The sequence below is a fragment of the Cyrtonyx montezumae genome, unplaced genomic scaffold, assembly GCF_038088225.1.
Source record: "Cyrtonyx montezumae isolate F1298 unplaced genomic scaffold, pur_monq_1.0 scaffold_8, whole genome shotgun sequence".
NCBI classification, from domain to species: domain Eukaryota; kingdom Metazoa; phylum Chordata; class Aves; order Galliformes; family Odontophoridae; genus Cyrtonyx; species Cyrtonyx montezumae.
In genome coordinates this window covers 84,919,086-84,941,625 of record NW_027072089.1, presented here as the reverse complement: position 1 = coordinate 84,941,625, position 22,540 = coordinate 84,919,086, and the positions used below count along the sequence as shown (strand labels likewise).

General features: G+C 39.7%; 1 pseudogene; it reads right to left on the bottom strand.

The window, feature by feature from the left end:
- Positions 1-7,122: 7,122 nt before the first annotated feature.
- LOC136059028 (mitochondrial calcium uniporter regulator 1-like) lies at positions 7,123-21,833 on the bottom strand (annotated as a pseudogene).
- Between the last annotated feature and the right edge of the window lie 707 nt (positions 21,834-22,540).

Genomic DNA, 22,540 nt, shown 5'->3' with positions numbered 1-22,540 from the left:
CTTTAACATTACCGTTTCTTGGGACTTTTCATCTCAATATGCACATACATTCCAAGTATTTCTCCCCTTGGCTGCAATGCTTCCAGAAGCAACTCTTTTTTCTTTTTTTTTAGTCTGTTTTTTTTTTTTTTTTTTTTTTCTCTGTGTGTGTGTTTTTAAACTCTCTCTCTACAGTAATTCCTTCTCATGGACATCCCTGTGATGCATTCTGACATGGATGTATTACCACATCACCTAGTCCTTACTGAAGCAACAGGTGGACTATTACCAAGGAGCAATGATCCTTTAGTAGTTTGTAACAGGAGCCAAACACAGCACATTAGAACAACATGCATAGATTTAAAAACAATAAACCCACTCCTATACACATTTAAGTTGTGATTCTCTCTCACTGGCATGAACTTCACAATTCTGCAGTAAAACAGTTTACTTCATGGAAACAAAAAAGCACATACTGTAAACCTCATTTTCTGGATCAGCACACCCCTACCAGCCATTCAAGGAACAGGCAGCCGCATACACTGCAAAGGCGTTAAACAGCTGTCTCTATTACTGGGTTTAGTCCAAGAGCAAAGAGGAAAGACAGGCCATAACTCTCATTTATGGATTGAAAGAACCAGCTTTGCTTATGTTTCCCTCTCACTGTTGCTACAGTCTTATCTACTTGGTATCTTAGATATTTATACAATACACAGACTTCTACCACCTTGTGTTGTTTTTTTTTTCCTATATTTGTAGCTGTTTATACATGATCCTGTGGGTTGTTTTATTCACAGATATTTGAGTACCTCAGGGTCTTATGGTTTTTCTGCATGTGGCAACGTACTAACAGTTCACAGAAATATTTGAAAGACAGTTTGTACAAAACTAAAAACAAGCATCAGTCAGGGTCTCCAGGATCATGAACCCTTAATATAAATAGGCCTTTGACTACAGTGAACAAGTAGGAGCTTGCAAGAGAGCCTTTAGTCATACTTTAATGCATTAAACAATTTCATTAAGAAACAGTAAATCTCTTATTAAGAACGAACTGAAAACAAACCTTCCCTCCTCCAAATCCCTCTACAAAAACAGGAGAAAAGAAAAGCTTGATAATGATGTTGAAATTACAAATGGAAATAAAAGAATCTAAAATATATTAGTTAGATGACATACTGAATATTTGTACTTTGGAACAGCCAAGTAAAATAAGCTAGGAGTGCCCAAGTATAGAACTATAGAACATATAGAACTATTGAACGTATAGAACTATGCTCTTAACTTGAAAGGTAACAGTGGAAGAAGAAAATACCTCTTAAAACAGTGGCATTTATGGAGATGGGAGATGAGGTTTCTGTTAAACACTTACCTTCCACAGTGAGCATATTTTTACATTGTTAGGTGATGACTATCACAGTTCTCTCTATCAAACAGGATTAGCTTCCTCAGACATTCACAACTCCAGTTAACCATGCTGTATGAAGCACCATGTTTATAACCTGTCAGGCATGGTCTGATACCTTGGGTAAGATAGGATCCTGTTTAAAACAAGATGAGTCAACTACTGAATAGTCAACTACTGAATAGCTCAGTGAACAATATACTGTTAAGCTTTTCTAATGCTCTGGATGCATTTTTATTGAATAGCAAAAAGAGAAATATCCAATCATAACTATTTTGAGAGCAGTAGCCATGGGTAATCTGATTTGATTATTAAAAATGAAACAAGCTACATAGGGATACATATGACAAATCGTTGCCTGGAATGTTGCTAGAAAAAAAAAAAAAAGCTAAGTTCTAGAAAAGCTTAATTTTTCATGGACTCTTTTTTTTCAGAGGAAATAGTTAAAATATTAAGATCCCTGCAGGAATTTTTCTGTGAACTTTTGGGAATGTGAAAGTTAATGGGTATTTTCCCCCGACCTTCATAGAAATTCATTGTCCTAAAAGATTCCTGTATCCCAGTACTTCCGAATGGTACCGGAATAAAACACATGGTACAAAGTAACTGCATCAAATAAAAATGCTGGATGAAAACATAAACCCACAAACACTATCCACACTATATGTGTTTAGTTTTACCTGTGCATTATCAGTGATTAATTTTTTCGCATAAGCTGTTGCCTGTAGTTCACTTGGTCTTGGTCTGGAAAGCTCACTGTAAAGTTCAGCAGCTCAAATAGCTGGTCACTGCCCGAGCCTAGTTAGCAGCTGTGGAAATCAAAGGACCTCTGCATGTCACGAGGCATTAGAACTGTCATTTCTGGCAGCCATAATGTAAAATATTATCAAAATTGTCAGCCACTCTCTGGATCTGGTTGTGGTAGGTACTCTTTAAGAGGATCTTCTGCAGCAGCGTTTGTACTTATTTACTTTCTGCATCACTGAGAAAACTCTGTGAACTCATTAGTTCACTTCTGCCACAGGAAAATAGATCTTGGGTAATGACACATCAAGGGCAGTGATGCAAATTACTCTGGACAAAATCACAGTAAAAAGTGGCATATTGAGGAGTTTCCTGTTCATAGAGTAACATGCATTGCCAACACTACTATCTAAGAGGACTGCATTTCAGAATGACCAGAGCATGCTGTAGATGAAAACATAAACAATGAATTCTACCTTCCACACTGAGCAACTTGCTTTGCCTCCTTTCCCAGCAGCTTCAAGGTAACTGTTGCTCAGTTTATTGCTTCTGAGACTGAGTCTGGAGCCCCACACACAAGCTTGATTTGACCTAATTCAATTGCCTGCTGTAAGCCGTTATTATATTCATGTACCATGCAATTCTCTTTAAAGTTCTTAAAGAACGCGTGCAGCAGAAATACACCCTTCTTTCATCTCGCTATAGTTCTTACTAAGGCAGTGAGAAGAAACTATTCAGAAGAAGGCTTGAACCAAGCTGATATAATTCAGAGCGCAATGGAGCACCTAATGAACTTCTAAGAGTTTGACAGAGTGCATACTGGAACAGTGCAAGGAGGCACGGCATTTGAGATATTAAAACACATTAATGTGTGTAACTACAGGGATAAACATCGGCCCAAGACTGGTATTTGCCTTGATACTCCATAACCCATTTCCAGGATTTTGATACCAACTAGGCATCCTTCCAAGAAAACTGGAATTTTCTCATTCTTTGAATGGGGAGAATTCAAGGGAATGCTATACAAACCTTCCATCCATTCCATCTTCCATCCTTGATCTTTACCTAGTTACAGATTTTCTTGTTACAGACTACAGCAAGTTGTTCTGACCTAGGATTCAAGTATAAAATAAAGCAGCAACATCACTGATCTAAAAAAATGTGGTAACAAGGCTTACATAGTAATAATAATAAACCACGTTTTAAGCCAAAGGAAGCTGTCCTAACAAAAACAGCTGAGCCTCCATTCTCCAAGAGCATATACACTTGTTTATGCTTAAAACAAACCCCAATAGTCCAGGCACAGTTGACTGCAAACAAACTTTCTGTTTATGGGCTGAAGCAAAGTAATTGCTCATACAGTTTTATTCTTAAGCTAACAAAAACCAAACTAAAAAACCTATGCATTCATAGAATTGTCTTTCCAGAATTAGCATCACGATCAGTTTAAGATATTCCACTTGATTCCTGGAAACTCAGTGGGAGATGCAAAAGCAAGTTTTGCTCATGCCTTGCAACTAGCAGTTCAAAGGAACTAGTCACAGGAATTTATCTAACTGCAGATACAGAAGGAAAAAAAAAAGGCAGTTTCCCTGTGTCAGGTTTATAGATGGCAGTGAGAGAAAGAATAAAGAAAAGTCTTTTTCCGTGGAAGGGTATGATTCAAAATACCTAGAAGATAAAAGAATACTTTCACCAAAGTCAATAGGTGCTGCTCGTGACCACACAGATAGGATATCAGCACTTATGAAGATCCTACTTAAGTGGATATTCACTAGTAGAATAGGGCTTTAAGAAAACCCATAGTAAGTATGCAAAACATTTGCGTGCAGAGAAAAAAAAATGAAGCAGTCTTCACACCTACGTTAAAAATAAGCTCCCATTTATCAACTTGTGTGTTTCTAAAAATAACTTCAATATTCTGGGAAACAAAGGATCCAGTCAACTTCACCGAGAGAGAAAGGGCTCAAAAGCATGTGATTTCACAGTAACAGCTGTTAATAATAGTAAGAGTAAACACTTGAGGTAATGCCAGTGAGAAGGACGGCTCACTAACAGATTACCCTGCAAGCAAGGGAGAAAACAAGATAGACAAGCGGCTGTATTTCATATATTCTCATAAACATCTTACAAATATAGTTTTTTGTAAGGACACAGGATCTCTATGTAAAGGGGGGAGACAGAAGGAAAAAAAAAGGGGAGACGGAAAAGGGAAAACTAAAGCTTTAGGATAACTTTAAAGTTTCCAGTGGATGAGATGATTCTCGGTATCCTTGGAAGAACCCCGTCTTTGCTCTCAGCAGAGATGAACTCCTGAAAGCAAATCAGAGGTAGAGCTCAGCTCCAGCTGCATCCTCTGTTCTACAAAGTTCAGTTAAAGAGAGATCTTACACTCTTGATTAATTTTTATCACTTATACTTCCCCCCTCCCCGCCAGGTGGGAAATAAACGGATGTTTCTTAGCCAAAGGGAAGCTCCTTCAAGTTTTCACAGCATGTGTTTTTATTGTAAAACAGCCTATTTTTCACTTGCAGCTTCTGAAAAAGCCCCACAAATTGCATTACAAATTCATAGCCAAAATCTGAAGTCAAGAGAACTGGAAAGTGTTTCTGTACATCCTGAATTGCTTCTGCTACTAAACATTACACAGCAGAGTGCAGAAAGTCCTACAGGAAAAAAAAAATCTGGGAGGAATTTAGGTCTCCTAGTTATGAATCCAGCGACACTCAACTTCTGCTTTCCAAGGTATTAAGCAGTTCCCTGACGTATTTGCTTCTCATCAGTACTGAAAGTAATTTCCTTGTGCTTTTTTGAGTTTAAATATTTCTTTGAAAGTAAATCTCTCCATTTATTTCCAAGTGCAAATTCTACCTATTAGGAATAAATGTGATACATGTATGAGATTGCTAAATTCATCTTTAAAATCAGAGGAATCAATCAGAGAACATCTATGCCCATGCAACAGTGGCAGCCTTTTTACGTCACACTTAATTATTTTCTATTTATGCAGTCTTTCTCCTCAATTACATATTAATGTTATTCTCTGTTCAGAACACTCACCAAAAACTGCTTTCTCTTACTTTACTAGTTCCAGGACAATGCTATTCTGTAATCTTTCACCTCCTCACTCTACTTGTCCCCAAAAAGAAGCATTTTTGCATAGACATCTGTTTTCAGCTGAACACACATTACATTTTAAATTAAAGAATTAATTCAGCAATTATTATCAGATGCTTGAGCATACAGGTAAAAAGTACTGATTACTCAGGCCTATATAAGACTCTCTACTCTGGAAAGGTAGCAATCAACACTGAGAATTCCAAACATTAAATGATACTTTCTCAAATAGAGAAGTTATCAAGACCTATAGTAAAAAAAAAAGAAGTAATAAAAAAGGGTTTTTTGTTTTTTTTTTTAAGAAAAAAGTGAAGAACTTGAATACATATTAACAGCTCCTCTAAATTGAATTAAAGTTAGCACAGGGAAACTACTGCAGATTAGGAATGTTCTAGTGGCTGTTGACTGTGCCAATTCTTAGTTTTCAGTACAGTCTTACAAACAATAACTTACCTTAAAGTAATTACATTCAAATTAATGCAAAAAGTTGTATTTATAATGAGAACATCACAACTCTGTGAAATATACAAAATTCTTTATTTCAAGTTAGCATCCACAGTCATACATCTTTGTCCTCATGCAGTCCGTTTGCATTTGCAACCACCCAAAAAGTTAACAGTTTTTATGATACGGACACAAGGTAGCTAAACAGCTTTACTTTCTTTAGGCAAAGCTGAAATTGTCTGCTAACAGCATTTATTACCAGTGCATAGGTGCATCTTTTCCTAAGAAGCAAGAAGACAAAATTTCCCTTAAATGAAGGAACAAGGGTGACTTGACTGCTGTTACTAAAGCTTTAGCTCCTGAATGGAAGAATGATGGATGGATGTACCTGGATACACAGGATGCTTTCATTTGTAGCTTTCAGTTGCATTCGCTTGTACACAAGGGCTTGCACAGAATGAGATTAAATATCCTTACAGAACTCCATTACTGCTTTCATCATCATAATCACTCTCCAAGTTCCACATCTGAAGTAGCAGTAGGATTTTTTAAAATTAAATAGGACAAGAAAACAGAAGACAGACAGTATTGCAATTCCCTCATGTATGGTGCTGCTTCATAACCACCTGCTAAAAAAATATCTTTCCTTTCTGGAAGCACCAGTTCCTTTCCAACAAGGAAGCAGAGCCAGAGAGACAGTTTGTATAACTGCCATATTTTACAGCATTTCGAGCTCCCAGTTACAGTGGTTAAGTTAAAAGTTAGCATATGGAATGAGTATCAGAAACTTTCGTATAAAAAGGTGAGTTAGTAAAAAACCTAGATATATTACAAGCAAAATTAGCAGCAAACACTGCTACCATTACACAGTACTTATGAAAGATGACTGATTGGATGGTCATCTGAAAAAGAAGCTGATGCACTGTTATAAACATGGCAAGACACATTTTATCATAGTACCCGCACAATCATGTGTTAAAAGAAGTAAGCACGATTCAGTTAACCCTAATCCTACTTAAACAAGAGCGCCTCCAAGCCACAAAACATTTAGTTTCAGTTTTATACTAACAATCACAATTCCAGTCCAATAGATGCAACCGACTCTGGTAAGCATGTCTGAACAGACAACAGAATGCAATTCCTAGTGCATGCAGCCCCACGCAATCGGAATGAATGTCAGTCTTTGCTCTTATGTGGCACTCTGCAAAGCAAGGCAAACTGTAGTTCAGAATGAGGAAAATAGCACAAATGCTTTATTCAGAGGTAAGTGAATTCCAAATAGGCATGACATATGTACAGTTTGTTTCTAGGCACATCTTTGGTTACATTCTCAACACAGTCTTCTTCACAAAAAAATAAATAAAACATTCAAGACTTGGTTGAAGTTCAAGCAAAGACAGTTTTTTCTGTTTTTCAGAAAACAAGACAGTAGAAGTCCCTTAAAAGTGATGCTTTATTAAATCCATAAATGATAAAATCCCAGTGCTACGGTAAGGCATGTAAATACTGAACCTGAAAGAAAACAGAAGTGGAGAAGAGAGATATTGAATCATTAGCTCTTGGAACGTATCTTCACAAACCTAAGCACAAACCTATCTACAATGCTAAAGATAAAATCACCACTCCTTTCTCATATAAGAAAGTAAGCTTTTTAATTTACAAAACACAATTTCAAGGCAGAGGGACACAAAAATGACAAAGGAGGAGGAAGGAAAATGAATGTGGGAATTAGACTGGAAAACTACCAAAAGGTTGGAAAAAAAAAACTTAGCTGCTTACCATTCGAAAAAAGATCAAAAAGTTACAGTTGTGAAATGAGGATTAATAGGATTACTAAAACACAGTCAAGTATTCAAGCAAATAAATGCAAACTACTTCATGAAAGCTTATGAATTTGTTTTGTATTGTATTTTTTTTTTATTATTTCTAGTAATCAACTTTTAGTTTCTAGATTTAAACACAGAAGAATTTTTGCCACCATTTACAATGGAAGCCATTTAAGTAAACATATTCTGCTTATATTTTTTTACTTCCATGAGTAGTTTATGAGTATGGATGGTGGGGAAAAGTATATTGCTATTAAACGGAACAAAGTGAAGGGACCTGCCCAAGAAATTCAATTCCTAGGAGTAAAATGGCAAGATGGACGTCGTCACATTCCAGGAGATGTGATTGACAAAATCACCAGTATGTCACCACCCACTAGCAAGAAAGAGACACAGTCTTTTCTGGGTGTAGTAGGTTTTTGGAGGATGCACATCCCAAACTACAGCCTCATAGTAAGCCCCCTCTATCAAGTGACTCGGAAAAAGAATAATTTTGCATGGGGTCCTGAACAGCAGCAGGCCTTTGAGCAAATCAAGCAGGAGATAGCCCGTGCTGTGGCCCTGGGGCCAGTTCGGTTGGGACAGGATGTGAAAAACATGCTCTACACTGCTGCTGGAGAGAAAGGTCCCACTTGGAGTCTGTGGCAAAGAGCCTCTGGGGAGACCCGAGGCCGACCCCTTGGATTTTGGAGCAGAGCGTACAGGGGTTCAGAGGAGTGCTACACTCCAACTGAGAAGGAGATTTTGGCCGCATACGAGGGGGTTCGGGCTGCCTCTGAAGTAATTGGTACTGAGACACAGCTCCTCCTGGCACCTCGACTGCCAGTGCTGAATTGGATGTTCAAAGGAAAGGTTCCCCCCACCCATCATGCTACCGATGCCACCTGGAGTAAGTGGATTGCACTGATTACACAGCGAGCTCGGATGGGGAACCTCAACCGTCCAGGAATCCTGGAGGTGATCATGGACTGGCCTGAAGGCAAGAAGTTTGGAACATCCCCATCAGAGGAGATACCACGTGCTAAAGAGGCCCCACCATATAACGAACTACTAGAGAATGAAAAGACGTATGCCCTCTTCACTGATGGATCGTGTCGTATTGTTGGGAAGCATCGCAGATGGAAGGCTGCTGTGTGGAGCCCCACACGATGAGTTGCAGAGGCCACCGAAGGAGAAGGAGAGTCAAGCCAGTTTGCGGAGGTAAAGGCCGTCCAGCTGGCCTTAGATGTGGCTGAACGGGAGAGGTGGCCCATGCTATATCTTTATACTGACTCTTGGATGGTGGCAAATGCTTTATGGGGGTGGTTGCAGCAGTGGGAACAGGACAACTGGCAACGGAAGGGTAAACCTATTTGGGCTGCTGAACTGTGGAAAGACATTGCTGCCCGAACAAAAAGGTTGGGTGTAAAGGTGCGCCATGTAGATGCTCATGTGCCCAAGAATCGAGCTACTGAAGAGCAGAAAAATAACCATCAGGTAGATCGAGCTGCCAGAATTGAGGTGTCTCAGATCGATTTGGACTGGCAGATCAAAGGAGAGCTATTTTTAGCTCGGTGGGCCCATGAGACCTCTGGCCATCAAGGAAGGGATGCGACCTATAAGTGGGCTAGAGACCGAGGGGTGGACTTAACTATGGATGCCGTTGCACAGGTTATCCATGACTGTGACACATGTGCCATAATTAAACAGGCCAAGAGGATGAAACCCCTCTGGCAGGAAGGGCGATGGGAAAAGTATAAATATGGGGAGGCGTGGCAGGTTGATTATATCACCTTGCCACGAACTCGCGATGGTAAGCGTTACGTGCTCACCATGGTGGAGGCGACCACTGGGTGGCTTGAGACATACGCAGTACCCCACGCTACCGCCCGAAACACCATCTTAGGGCTCGAGAGACAAGTCCTATGGCGACATGGCACTCCAGAGAGAATTGAGTCCGATAATGGGACTCATTTCAAAAATTCTCTTGTGGATATCTGGGCCAAAGAACACGGCATTGAATGGATCTACCATATCCCCTACCATGCACCAGCTGCTGGTAAGATCGAGCGCTACAACGGGTTGTTAAAAACCACGTTGAGAGCAATGGGTGGTGGGACATTCAAGCACTGGGAGAAGCATCTGGCAGAAGCCACCTGGCTGGTCAACACTAGGGGATCAGTCAACCGAGAGGGTCCTACACAGTCCGGCTCCCTACAGACCATAGAGGGAGATAAGGTCCCTGTGGTACATGTGAGGAGCATGTTGGGAAAAGCGGTGTGGGTCCTTCCAGCCTCTGGAAAGGGCAAACCCCTCCGTGGAACCGTTTTTGCGCAGGGACCTGGGTGCACCTGGTGGGTAATGGATAAAAATGGGGACGTCCAGTGTGTCCCACAAGGGAATTTGATGCTGGGGGAATGCAGTCTGTAATTACGTGTGTATGTATGTATATATATATATATATATATATATGTTTCTATGTAACTCATGTTATTACTGTTTGGTTATGTATAGATGTGTGTTAAGCATGATGTGATGATGTGGAATAAGGGGTGGAATGTTGTGGTTTTGATGCCGGTATTCCACATCAGAGCATCACGCAGCAGTGAAGGAGTTAATGCTGGGGGAGCAGCAGAGGGGAGGGGCGGAGCTCCGCACCGGATGGAGGCGGCGCTCGGTCTGGGCGCGTTGCTCTGGGCTGCCGTGGAGGTTCAGCACGTGTGCTTCCCCTGCAGGTCCTCCTTAGCGTATAGCTTCTGGTTTGAAAATTTTTTCTCTCTCTTTCAATTGTTCAATTTTATTGGATTTAGTAAAGTTACCGTTCCTGCTCAGATCGTGCCGTTGTTTTCTTGTCGACCCATCCCTTCCCGCTGTTTCCCCCTCCCCCTCCCGGAGCGCGGCTCTGCTCGGGCGGCCGCGCAGCGCGGCCACTGACGCAGTTTCTTTTTCTCTCCCCTCTCCCTTCTCGGTTTTCCCTTGGGTCACTGTCACGGACAACACCGTGACAAGAAGTAAGCACGATTCAGTTAACCCTAATCCTACTTAAACAAGAGCGCCTCCAAGCCACAAAACATTTAGTTTCAGTTTTATACTAACAATCACAATTCCAGTCCAATAGATGCTATTTTTCTGCCTGTTTGCGTCAGAGCTCGATCTTGTTGTGCATGCTAGAAAATAAAACAAACATAATTTGAACAGTTCCATGTTTATTTAGAAATGTAACCCATTCCTCTCAACTGTACTTCCAACTCCTCCTTAAATGTACGTTAATGAAGTAATTTGCATTCAAAGCAAATGAGTTTTTTCCTAGCTTGCCATATCTAAGGAATTGAACTCAGTACACTTTCATCGCACGTTCAGTAACATGTAATCTAGAACATGGCAGAACTGGGTGCCTTCTTATCTCAATCTAGCAGCATAATCACTCACTTTAATCTGTCATCTGGCCCACAGACATTCAAGTCACATCTCAATTACAATAGCTATTGAGAAGTCTAAGAGACTCTTGTGATAGAAACATACTGGAGAAGCATGAAAACGTATGGATCCTTAGAAATATCAGAATAGGTAATTTTACTTTTGATGTAAAAACCATGTCTCCTTCTTGCAGTGAATTCTACTGCAGAAACGTCTACAGAATGACGAAGTCAGAATCTGATTATGACAGAAGACAGGACTTCATAGAAAAAAATGAGATGGAATTATTACTCAGAAAGGACTGAAAGATCAAGCTTGTAAAGTCAGAACAGCTGCTGCTCTGGTGCTGGTATTTTCAAATCATCACTACTGAAACGTTGTCATCAGTTAATGATTTATGACTAGAGGTCTTCCTGTGAATAATTCTCTACAGTAATGAAACAAAACGAAGAGGAATACTTTAGTAAAGGTTTCTGCTAAAATGAAGCCAAATCAATCAAGATAAGTGTTTCAGTTCCACTGAACACGGAAAACGTCACTGATTTAAAGAAACGAAAAGCAACCTTAAGTGTTCTGCCTACAGAAAATGCTACATACTTGAAATTTCAAAACAAACCAACAAACAAAAGCCCACTGAACAGGTTATGATGTACTAACATATATAAGCCTTCCTATTCTGTAGATGCTAGAGTTATCTGTACCACTATGGAAATACATAGAAAAATAACAAATCTCAATGACGTTTTGTACATTGAAGTGTGTCTAAGTGCATGAGCAGCTTCAAAAATAGTACCAGCTCTCTAAGACAAGTAAAAAAAGCTTTGTTATATAATAACAAGCTACCAAGTTGTTACCAATTCCACTATTTCTGTCCTCATTTCGAGTAGTTTTCTTTCATTAAGTGAATGCTGGAAGGGAAAAACAAAAAAAAAAGACAGATAAATATGATATCATCCTTAAGCCTTTTCCCAAATGCTTAAAAGCATGCTTCCTTTTCTGTTCTTTGCTTTCCAGTTTTCTACAAAACTGAATCTGAACGACCATGTTGTCCGACAACACTTGAAAGAGAGTATTGCAAGGTGACTGCTGTCACTTGGAAAGCTGAATTTAGACAGGTGTTCAACACAAGCTGGAACAACGAAATACATTAAAAAGCAGCTGGCAGAAAAGTTGGCAGACCTGCATTTTGACCTGTGATTCTGAAGAGGAAATAGGGCAGTTAACTAACTCACAGAGCATACGAATGCCAAGAAGACTGAACCATCTGCCTTCTTCAGTAAGGGGAGTGGTTTTTAAACTGTCATAGCAAACTCAGCTACCAAAGATGTTTCACCAGCATTACGGCAATTCTCTATTCAAAATTTTGAAATGGTCCGAACAACACCTGGGGAACACCACTGAAAATGCTATATTTGGTAAACATAAAACATTTGCATCTCATGTCAAGTCACTGGTTCAGAAACACTTGAAAGATAGGTACTATAAATCAGAAGTCCTGGTTTACTTAGAAACTCTGGTTATCTGGATTGAAGGAAAGGTAAACACATTCAAGAAGCATACCTTTAAGGCAGGTTTCTGATACATGAACAGGCATTATTTGACATCTGTAATGGTTCCTACCTGCTACTAAAGCAATTCAGTTACTCCTAGGACAGCTGCTAAGCCATCAGTGCAGAGTATTAAGTCATCAGGCTCCCATCTCAGAATCCTCAGTTACACAGCAATAACTTCATCTCCTGATGTTCCCATGTGAAAAGTGACTTCTTTTTCCTTCCAGTCTAGAGGTATATCTCACTTTGTCATCAAACTCAGACTAACCTACATAAACGCCTCAGCGCTGAAAAACTCTCTTTAAAGATCCAGAACACTATTTGAACTTCTAACAGATCTAAAGATCCAATTAAGAAATAGCATAAGGCTACAAACATAGAAAAAAGAGACAAATAATAATGTGTCTATAATTAATAAAACATATGTTACTAAATTCTGCAAATTGATGACAAGGACAAAAAAAAGAAATCAGTAGCATATATTGTCTCAAAGTGAAATTCCTCAACCTGTTAACATGGCAAAACATTTATAAAACAATGCAATTTTTAAAAGTCATGTATGAAGTTTAACATAACAGTGCCCCATCCCTGGAGGTGCTTGAGGCCAGGTTGACTGGGGTCCTGGGCAGCCTGATCTGGTAGGTGGCAACTCTGCCCACAGCACGATGGTCTTTAAAGTCCCTTCCAATGCAAGTCATTCTATGATTCTGCATGGACAGAACCACATATTAACAATCTGGTTATCACCACCAAAGGTAGATTTACATTTAAAATAAACAGTGTAACACATAGATTGAAATAGTTTCTGCTTAACTATGTATAGGTGCTGTTATCAAAATAGATGTTTTCTGAATAATTTATATTCTGCAAGCCACTCTGTTGATATCTGCATTTGTTCAAGTTTGCCTTGTGGCTAGAAGCTAGGTCAGCCCCAAGGTTTTTAAACTGAGCTTCAAGAAACCAAAATGCATCCTTTTGTTATAAAACACCAAAACATGTCTGTAATAATACAAGTACATAAGAAGAAAGGCAAGGTTAACCCCACTCTGAAGTTAAACAGGGAGATTTCCCTTAAGTCCTTTTTTTTTTTTTTTGCAGTTCAGAGAAAATGCAGTTCTGTCAGATGCATCTTGATATTTCTAAACAGCAAACTTGAGCGACACAGTGATGCAAGAGCACACGAATGTAAGTGAAAGTTTGTTCCATACTTCAGGATTTTCAATTCAATCTGTATCGTTGCAGATATAAATCAGGGCATAAGCAGATGTGCATTAGGTAATGAAGACTTCCACTTCACATTTGCTGGAGAGTGAACTTATTAAAAGATAAAGCATTTAGAGTTTGAAACATAAGAAATGGCTGACATGAGTGCTGGCAAATTAAGATAATCTCTTTCAGCATTAATCTCAAGCAGGCGACAACTTCAAGGGGGCATACACAGAAAGTGACTTACACCCCAACATTTCTTACTGTTGAGATTGCAAGTAAATATTACTTCTTCATTACCCACCGGTGATAAAAGGACTGAATTAAAATTTGCAGAAAAATGTCACTAAAAGATGTGTCCATTTCAATGATGAAATTCAGGTTCATAAAAGCTATTCAAAAAAGATCTAAAACCAAATTTCTACTCAGAGTGCTCCATCTAATGCAAAATTATGTATCTTCTAATTTTTCATTTCTGTTAATCTAATTAAAACGCTTGTCAGTTAAATTCTACACATATTTCAAAGTCAAAAACAATCAGAATCAGTATCAGTTACAATGAAAATTAATCACAACTACTTTCACAACACATACTGCCTGACAGACTAGCCACACTGAATTCTCCCGTTACAGGGAAAGGAAATATCTTCAGTAATGGCAAGATAATGAAATGCTTATACTTAACTCAGTGTGACGATATATTACTAGCACAGCTCTAGAAAATCTCCAGGCAGCTAGTTGGAATGTTTAAATGCAAAAAACTGAAATATTTAACCGTAGTACATTAATGTCAATACTGAAACAATATCAAAAGAGACAGACATACAAAGAAACTCCCCACCACTGTACCCCATATTACAGCATTTAAGGATGACTAATTTGGATTAATAGCATCTTAAAAAGGAATAATACTACAGATTAATATTGAACAGACGTTCTTATCCAAATTCAGAGATTATTCAATTTTTAGATGTTTCTAAGAAGAAAGTGAACAGAACTTACCAATTCTTTTACTCTGCTCTTCTCTAGGTTTAGATTTAGTTTGTTGTCAGCACGAACTCTGGTAATTTCATCCTTATGGGAATACAAAGGATAAAGCAGTGAACAAGAATTTCTATTTAATTGTAAGCAAAAACAAGTTAGACAAAAATATTGTGCCTCTTTCTAATTAGAGAGGAACTGGATTCTCGAGACACCCAATGGGCTTAGATTTCCTAAGTACAAGTGTTCTTGCCCTTCCACTTGTGGTCTGTAGGATGAATTCATTCTCATTGGAACAAATAAAAAACTGACTACTTTTATACCAGAACACTGAAAACAAGAGTTGATAAAGAACACAACTTTCTACAAATTCTGGGCATGTTTCATAAACCTACAACTCACTAATTTTAGAAATCTTTGCCTAGGTACACTTTGAAATTGGACTTCCATGAAGGAATCCTGATACTCAAGATACCTAAGCTATACTATCATAAACCTAAGCTATACTATCATAAACCTAAGCTATACTATCATAAACCTAAGCTATACTATCATAAACCTAAGCTATACTATCATAAACCTAAGCTATACTATCATAAACCTAAGCTATACTATCATAAACCTAAGCTATACTATCATAAACCTAAGCTATACTATCATAAACCTAAGCTATACTATCATAAACCTAAGCTATACTATCATAAACCTAAGCTATACTATCATAAACCTAAGCTATACTATCATAAACCTAAGCTATACTATCATAAACCTAAGCTATACTATCATAAACCTAAGCTATACTATCATAAACCTAAGCTATACTATCATAAACCTAAGCTATACTATCATAAACCTAAGCTATACTATCATAAACCTAAGCTATACTATCATAAACCTAAGCTATACTATCATAAACCTAAGCTATACTATCATAAACCTAAGCTATACTATCATAAACCTAAGCTATACTATCATAAACCTAAGCTATACTATCATAAACCTAAGCTATACTATCATAAACCTAAGCTATACTATCATAAACCTAAGCTATACTATCATAAACCTAAGCTATACTATCATAAACCTAAGCTATACTATCATAAACCTAAGCTATACTATCATAAACCTAAGCTATACTATCATAAACCTAAGCTATACTATCATAAACCTAAGCTATACTATCATAAACCTAAGCTATACTATCATAAACCTAAGCTATACTATCATAAACCTAAGCTATACTATCATAAACCTAAGCTATACTATCATAAACCTAAGCTATACTATCATAAACCTAAGCTATACTATCATAAACCTAAGCTATACTATCATAAACCTAAGCTATACTATCATAAACCTAAGCTATACTATCATAAACCTAAGCTATACTATCATAAACCTAAGCTATACTATCATAAACCTAAGCTATACTATCATAAACCTAAGCTATACTAACATAAACCTAAGCTATACTAACATAAACCTAAGCTATACTATCATAAACCTAAGCTATACTATCATAAACCTAAGCTATACTATCATAAACCTAAGCTATACTATCATAAACCTAAGCTATACTATCATAAACCTAAGCTATACTATCATAAACCTAAGCTATACTATCATAAACCTAAGCTATACTATCATAAACCTAAGCTATACTATCATAAACTAAGCTATACTATCATAAACTAAGCTATACTATCATAAACTAAGCTACCATGACTTATCTTACCATGACTTGCTTCTTTATCTGCTGGAGTTCAAGTTTTATTCTCTGGGAGAGCAGAAAAGAAATGTACATTTTAGTATTGTACACAGAAACCGACAGTCTATAAATATAGGCAATTTCAATGATTAGTCGCAATTACTATAATCCACACTGTGAAAGGAAGGTGTCTTAGTTTCAGCTGGAATGGATGTTTTTTTTTTCAGTGTCTGGTTCGATGCTATGTTTAGGTTCTAGGAGAAAAATAATGTTGACAACACACTGGTATTTGTAGTTGCCTGCTCAGCAGCATATACAGAGCCAAGACTACGTGCAGTGAAGGGCCCAAGGAGCTGGGAGGGAACAGAATTAAGACAGTTTACTTAAACTGGCCACAGGGCTATTCCATACCAAATGATATCAAGCAGAAGGAGTTTTGAAGGGAGTTGGAGTTCATCTCCCTCTCTCTCCCACTGCTCAGGATGCTAGCTGGGCAGCAGTTGGTATGGTGAGCAATTACTTGTGCATCACTTGTTATATCTATTATACAGACATACTATTTTCCTTTCCCCTATTTTAGCAGATAGTTTTATCTCAGCCTATGAGTTTTACTTTATTAGTTTTTAATTATCTCCCACATCCCACTGGGAAGGGGGAGGAATGAGCACATGATGGTGTGATGCTCAGCCACTTGCCAGGTTAAACCACAACAGAAGGCAGAATGAATGTGGTTTAAATCCATCTATATCCTCAGTATGTGTGTAGACAGACCCAAGTGTATGCACATACGTACTCACTCAGTAGTGCACATTTCCAAGCATCAGGACAGAAGCTAGTACTGTCCCACAGCACTACAGGTGGCCAAACGCACAGGATGGCATTAGCAAGGGTAAACACAGCCAAAGGTAAGTGATTATTCTCCCATGTTTAGCACTTGTGAGCTTGCACCAAAAAAGCTGTGTCCAGCTTTAGGCTCTCTGGTATAAGACAAATGTTGACATGCTGGAACAAGCTCAGGAGAGAGCCACCAAGATGATGGGAGACTGCAGCAAGTAGCATAGGAGTGGAGAGCAAAAAGAGTAAGCAAGACAGTAAGCAATAGGTTTGTTTAGCCTTAAAAAGAAATTGCTAAGCATCAAAATGCAGCCAGCAATTCCCTGAATGGTCTCTAGGTAAGTTCTACACTTCTAAGGTAACTTAATCTATCACTATTTCTTTCAGAAGAAATATGAAATAGGAATAGTTGTAGCATCTTCTATTAATGTATGAAAATTATTCTAACAAAAAAGAGCAACAGCTGCATCAACAATTTAGGATATACAGCTCAGTAGCTTCTTCCTCCCTCATTGCTTTCTTCTCTATTTCACACATAACCAGGAAGATTTAAGTCTTTTGTCAAACTCCACGAGACTCCCAACAGCCCATTTTTCCAGCTTCCATCAGGATGGAGAGGCATCAATAGTCTGTTGGTCAGCAACTCCTCCCAACTTTGGATCACTCACAAACTTGCTGAGGGTGCATCCTGCCCCTTCACGAGGTTATTAATAATTCGGTGTTAAACCATATCAGCACCCAAGTTTGTACCCTGGGTACAAACCACTTTTTTACATCCTTAATGAAAAACAAGTGGTACAAGTCGAAGATACTGATTTTTACCTCATTTTCTGAACGAAGAGCTGAAAGCTCACTTCTTTCCAATATAATCATATCCTTTTTCACTCCATCAATATGGGACATAACTTGTTGAAGAGCAATCTCCTTTAAAAGACAGAAGACAAGCCTCAGGACATGTAGCCATAATGTTTTTCTCATCTGCGCGTACAAATACAACAGGCTATTCAGGTACTCTGAAATTTTTAATCTGGTAATTTGAGACTGATTATTTCAGTTTCAAAGAAAGCAAGACAGACCAAGTGAAAGTGACGAAACAAGCAAGTTGTGGTAAATCATTTGTAATCAGAAATTCTAACAGATCAGAACAGTTCAACTAATAGCCTAGGATAAACTCTCTTCTAAGTCTTCAAATTCTTAACCTAGCAAAGGCTTTAGGGAGAAGGGAGAAAAGGTGCCACTGTGCTAAAAGAGGAAAGCCAGCTTCCACACCAAGACTCCCCAGTGCCACCCTACTCTTGTAACTTCCTCCTTTTCCACCTTCCCATGGAAGAGAGCTCACTCCACTTTCCTATTCAGCTGAGCAGAATCATGCACTATACTTACACTTTTAAACACTCTTCTCACTGACAGAAGTGAGCTGACAGATGGCAAACAAGCATCCTTCTTCATTTTGGAGGATGGAAAGGTCTGTAGATTCTGCTCTAGATGTTACACTATCCACATGCGAACAGGGATTCCCCTCTCATTGCTGAACTTTACCACTAATAAGCAGGTCCTTGCTTTTGATTCTGGACTAATACCATTAAAAATCTGACACTATAACTTCGTTTTTGACAAGTAAGGACAGTCTAATTTACAGCACTGTTTAGAAAAGGCTACCTGACTACAGCACTTTAAAAAGAATTAAAAAAATGCAGTGGGTCAGTGTATTGGACGTATCACAAAAGATCTGCAGGAAGACTACTGCCATGGATATCTCCTTTCTTATTGCCTGATGTGTCCAGCTTACTTTCATTCTCTCTCCTCTTCACCAAACAGTTTTCTCACATGAAGATAGCAACTCAGTTACCATAAAATTAGTTAAATCCTTTGTTTGTAAAGTGACAGCCTCACAGAGCTAAGAACTTCAGTTACTTCTTCCCACTAGCATTGCCTATTTGACTCACTTATGTGTGGGAATTCCAGCATACTAGATACTGCTAATCACATTCAAAAGATGCTTAAGTTCCACGATACAGCTAAATGTGTCTTACGCTGAATTTGGTTTTATTTCTGGAGGCTGAAGTGCCTAAAAGCATAACATAGCAATATTCAACACTTTCACGTCCACATGCTTACACAGATCTACCTGCGTACACTTTGTCTAAGGATTCCCTCCCAAAAATAAAACAGCCAATCCCCCCACAAATTCACTTCAAGTCAATGCAATTTTCTGGTAGCCAAGATGGATCTCTAGATATTCAGAATTACCAGTCTATTTCCAAGCAAGTTTTCTTCAGTTCCTCTCACCAGTTTATATATATATGCTGCATGGATTTAGAGTATACCATGAATAACATGCAGCAAAGGAAACAGAAAACTTACAAAATCAGCATCCAAAACATACTCTTCCTGAGCGTTATCAGTACATACAACTACACTAACCACACACTAAAATCATTGCAAAGAAGTTTAGCTCAATTCTAGTACAATATAAATGTCACTATGACAGAAAGATATATTTAGAAACAGGCCACATAACAGAATGGTAAATTACAGGAGGAAATCTTTTCCTTCGCTGCTGTATAACTAGAGAAAATAATGTAGGAGCTGTAAATAGTTAAATCCATGTTTAGAGTATCTCCTATGACTGAGTAAAAGCCTTTTCAGGTTAAAATAAAGCTAGGAGGAAACAAAGAAACAAACAAAGAAACAAAAAACTCATGAACATTGTACCAGATGGTAGTTCCTAAGTGTCAAGGTCCATCACAACACTTCGATAGCTGCTTGATAGATTCAAGACAAAACTCAACAGCCGGTGGATATTCAGGGATAGCTGTTCACTTTCAAGTTTTTAAACACGGTCTACCAGTAAATAATACAGCAATGTGCATTTCATTAGCAGACATACCGGATTTCAACGGACTTTAACCCTTCCACCCTCTTTGAGCTAACCTGCTGTACTTTGGTCACCATGTCCTTGTAAATCGTATCCAGGTTGGTGCTCAGGATTTTCACTAATGCAGATACAATCACTTCCGACTGTTGAGTAGTGAATCCTAAGTAAAACAAAATAGAACAACATTCAGCTGGACAGCTGATGAAGATTATCGACTTCTAATATACATTACAAAGTTTTTTAAAAAAGCAGTCAGTTATGAAAGGTAATAAAGTACATTCCTCTCCATCTAGCACTAGCAGAGCACAACCGGGCAATACAACCAAGTTCCTCCACTCCAAAATAACGCCTGTGACATAGCTGTTTCTGCAGTACAGCACTATTACAATATCAGCAAGATTAATGTTGGAAGTATTACAGAATGCCATCTCTTGTGTAATTATAAGAAACCTGGCATTCAAAAGCAGATACCTACCTTCAGTACACTCTTAAGTGGTACCATGGAAAATATGCAAATCTCAGCAATTCCCAACAAAGAGCTCTGATTTTAGGCCTGCCAAGTTCTGAGTCCATCTTAAAATACACTTTGAACTCTGTGCATGGTGAACTAGCACAAAACATAGTTTCAAATATGTGGCAGGTTAATGTTAGAAAGCAAATCTGGGGTCTGAGAGTGAGTAACTTTCAACAGCAGAGCTGCTTTAATCATTTGCCGTCACCAAAAGCGCGTACCCTTACTCCTGCTGCTATGTATGTGTCCCAGTGCTCACACAGCTGCACTATGAGCTCATTCATGTCTCAGAATAACGTCAATCAAAAAGAACTGTAGTTTGAATTACAGAATGGCCTGGGTTGCAAAGAACTTCAAGGATCATCTAGTTTCAACCGCCATGCCGTCGACAGGGTTGCCAACCACCAGACCAGGCTGCCCAGAGCCACATCCAGCCTTGCCTTGAATGCCTTCATGGATGGGGTACCCACAACCTCTCAACCACTCCCCCAGGTCCTATCACTATCAACACACGTAAAGTTCCCTGAGAGTTAGGCTGGCACACACGAAGGATGAAACTATACAGGAGGAGCCAGTGATTGGGATCCCTCCTTTCCAGCGCAGTGAGCTATCACAATGCAATTCAGCCATGCGGTCCTTCTTCCTCATGCTACTGAGGTAGCAAAGGTACTTCATCATGAACCCAAAATGATCTCTTCCCTTACGTTTTAGGGTAAGAGAAGGTATATTTTATACAGCATACACACTCCACCCCAAGAGCTGCATTTTTTTTGCAGCAGCCCACGTTCAACCGCATTCCAACAGTTGCACACTGCTGCGGATTAATTAACCGAGCTCTGCAAGCTAAGAAACCCCTCACGACCCCCCCAAGGAACGTACGTAGCAAATTACCATTTTCTTCCAGGAGACACACCAGAGCGTGAGTGTCAAAAAAAAACTTCCTACTTCCCAGCAAGGAAACACTGCCCTTGCTCTCTAAAAACGAAGACGCAGAGTCGCTGACACCTGAGAAAGACAAGCAGAACACTGACGTACTGCTCGAGCCACACAGGAGCTCCCCGCTCCCCACGCCCGCCCGCTCTCACCGCTCTCCCCGCAGCGCCGGGCCCGGCCCACGCGCCGGGCCCACACCGAGCCAACGCTGACGGCGGCCCCCTCGCGCGGACAGGCGCTGAGGCCGCGCCGCGTGGGGGAGGCGGAAGCGGGCGGGAGGGCGCCGCGGGACCGCAGCACGAGCAGCGCCCGCCTCACGGCCATGCCGCCCGCACCCGGCGGCACGGCGGGCGAAGAACACAAACCGCCGGCGCTACCGGAAGTCTATGGCTGAGCACGCACCGCCCTTCCGCCGCGGACGTCAGTCCGCTTCCGCTTCCGCTTCCGGAACGGTGTTCCGCAGTGGGGCGTGGCTGCTCTGCTGCTGTGAGGTGGAGCGCTGAGACCTTTCCGAATGCTTTACTAGAGCGGGTCGATGTTTTTCAGAACCGTTCAGAAACCCACGCAGTGTATTTTCCTTGATACTTCTACTTCAGTGATAGTCAACCGGGATATCCAGGCTAAGCACGCTGACACATCCATCTTCTCTAGCATGAAGAAACACTGCCTCTGCCTATGGAGACTGGAAGTGTGTTCGTTATTTTTCTCCATGTGAGGAGTCAGCTTGGCTGACTCTGACTCTTGGCTGACAAGTTTGCCCCATTTTTTACTGTAATCTTAGCTGTTTGGACCTCCTAGCCACTTTGACTTCCAATACAACCACCACTGACTGGCTTCTCCAAGCTCTGCAGGCTGCTTTGGACATCTTTCAGGGCTGCTCTGCTCAAAGGGTGCCTGGGCCAGTTTCTGTGGCACCAGGAGGCATGACCAACATCATCGTGAAATGAGCTTTGTGCTGCTCCGTGGTGCAGGCTGCTTCGTGCCTGGCTGTAATGTCTACGTGGCTTCACAGAAGGATTAGCTCCTGTTCA